Source organism: Neomonachus schauinslandi, chromosome 7 (genome assembly GCF_002201575.2).
Source record: "Neomonachus schauinslandi chromosome 7, ASM220157v2, whole genome shotgun sequence".
NCBI lineage: Eukaryota > Metazoa > Chordata > Mammalia > Carnivora > Phocidae > Neomonachus > Neomonachus schauinslandi.
In genome coordinates this window covers 20060812-20063615 of record NC_058409.1, presented here as the reverse complement: position 1 = coordinate 20063615, position 2804 = coordinate 20060812, and positions in this window count along the sequence as shown.

Sequence of the window (2804 nt, the reverse complement as noted above, 5' to 3'; positions counted from 1 at the left end):
AGGATCAGAAGACAAAAGGGGGCAAGTGTAGGGATTGAGATAAAAGGTTATGGCATCTTAGGAAGAGGAAGTGGCTAATGCAAAGCCTTTAGGTACCAAGCCGAATGGTACTTTGGGGGAAAATTCCTAGAAGTTGCATATGGCTGTCGTATTTCAATTAGCTTTGAATTTTGCTCATTTCATGTAGATTTTATTTCTCTGGTGTAATCTTTTTATTAGGTTTTTTCCACTCCTGTGATTTGAAGTTCAATCAAGATTTTTTTTTTTACTCTTGCTTAACTTTCATAAGCACCAAATAGTGTTTAATATAATGGATGCATGTAGTAACTCCAGGAATAATAGAAATAAAATTTCACCAAAATAGAAATATACTTGTAAAACCAGTCATTAAGAAAGGGTAAGAGTATTTATTTATTACTTTGAATTAACCCAAAGGAAAGTTGATGTAATTGAGGCAATAAAAGACGAGGTCTATCACTTTTCTTTGGGAATGTTTTCAAAGGACTGTTATTTATATAACATAAGTAAGAGTGTTCATCAACATGTGCTCATGGGGAAGGAAAAAAGAAAACCTCTGAACTGAATTCTTAGCATCTTGGCACTGCTTTATTGACAAATAAATTAAGGTACTTTATTTCACTTGCCAATATTCCCACATATACATCGTTGTTTAGAACCCACAGCTTCTGCTAAATAAATTACTTCCCTTTGGCTTTAGATCAAAAGCAACTTCAAAAGAAGGACATCTTTTCTCAAATTCAATTACTGACTCTTGGGACTTATATGGAAAAGTTATGATTATGAAAAAGAAAAGATCAGCCCCACTTGCATCTGGAAATGTTTATAGCATTAAGACAGATGGATTATATAAGGCCTGGTTCTAATATTTTCTTATGAGATAATTAATGAAAGATAAGCCCTAAGTCTCACTTTCAGAGTAGGCAGCTCTGTGTTTCCCTCAATGTCTCCTGACATTCTCCTGGATTTGTGGTGTTAATTACATTCCACTAACTTTCTCTTCTAAGACCCCAGGACTCTTAGCTGCTAAGGTCCACAAGTAAAATCAATTAGATAAATGTGGCATTTCCACTATCTCATGAAATCCTTTTTAAACTCTTAATGATAATATCTATGGGATTCTGTAGCACAGTCCTGATTTCAAATAGTTTTTTTTTTTTAAGATTTTACTTATTTATTTGAGAGAGAGAGCGAGAGAGCACAGGAGCATGAATGGGGGAGGGCAGGGCAGAGGGAGAGGGACAAGCAGACTCCCTGCTGAGCGATGCGGGGGGGGGGGGGGGGGGGGAGAGGGGGCGATCCCAGGACCCCAGGATCATGACCTGAGCTGCAGGCAGACACTTAATGGACTGAGCCACCCAGGAGCCCCCTCGTTTCAAATAGTTTTGAGTATGAATATAAATTTATATGCTAGATCTTATGTCAGTCAGTATCTTGGTTTTTAGTTCTAGTAATATGATTTCTCTAGATATGTGAGATATTAAAACTTTGAAATGAAAAGTATATTTTAAAAGAGTTCTCCTTTTAAAACTCCAGGTAATCTTTGAAAGAGGGTAAACAAAATTTATATATGGATTACCATTATATGTAACTTTAAATGAAAATGAATAGCATCTGGTTGTGGCACACCTGGCCAAAAATAAAATAAAAGCATGTTGAAAATTAACTACCTCTTATCAGAAATTTACTTAGCAACCTGGGATAAGACGGGACATTTTGGCACTCATCCAGAGTTAGACCTATTTACCCTAAAGTGTCATCAAAAGTGTCTCTCTGCTGAGCTGGAATAAAGGGACTGGAAGGGACTCTTTGTCAAGTAGGTTGTTAACCTCTTGGGATCAGCTTAGAAGATGAGACTTTTACTTGAAGTCAAAATCCTCTTATAATACATAGCTCAGTATGAGAAAAGTTTTATTACCTATTACCTTACAAATTTAGGAATATAAGAGTGAAGGTAATGTTAGGGATTCTATACAACTAAGAAGGTTTTATCCTATTGACCTGAATCTTTTAAGTGCTCTTTCTGCCTTTGAGGACTCATAATTTATAATTCTTGCTTTTGTCCATTCATGAAACATACATGTACCTCTCTACCATCTGTCTTGTATCCTTTAATTCCTTGGTCTCAGAAATGTCACCTTTTGGAACTATAATTGATCAATTTATAAGAATTCAAGATCAGTTTGTGACTGAGGGCTCTTCCCACCTTCATTTGCCAAGTTCTAGTCAAAATCCCCTGGAATGGGAACAGAGCTCTTTCCTTATTCCCTAGGGGTAGCCATTGAAAAAATGAGCCCATCTTTGTGGAGCAGATATTCTAACAGTGGACCTAGGTCTAGATGACAGTTTGGCGTGGCAAGACTTCCAGGTCTTATTGGAAAAGCTGAGCAACATTCTCAGCTATAATTTCCGGGATTAAGGAAAGCATCTATAGAAGAGCAAGAACGTTTTCAGATCTTACAGGCACCAATTATTATGCCAGTTTCTCCTGGATCCAATTGCATATTAAACAAATCAGGAATAATGCCGTTCTTCTTACATTCACTCTTGATTTCTTCTTAGTTACATGTTTTTTGTCCAACATCCGATTGTGGCCTTATTTGATTGAGAAGTGTAGAAGCATAGTAGGATAATCTGGCCCAAGGCAGTGTATCTTTAAAAACAAATATTCTTATAGACCACCACAATGCACATAGGGGTCTATATATATATATGTACAAGAGTATATATCTAATATATCTAATATATGTACAAGAGTATATATCTAATATATCTAATATATGTAC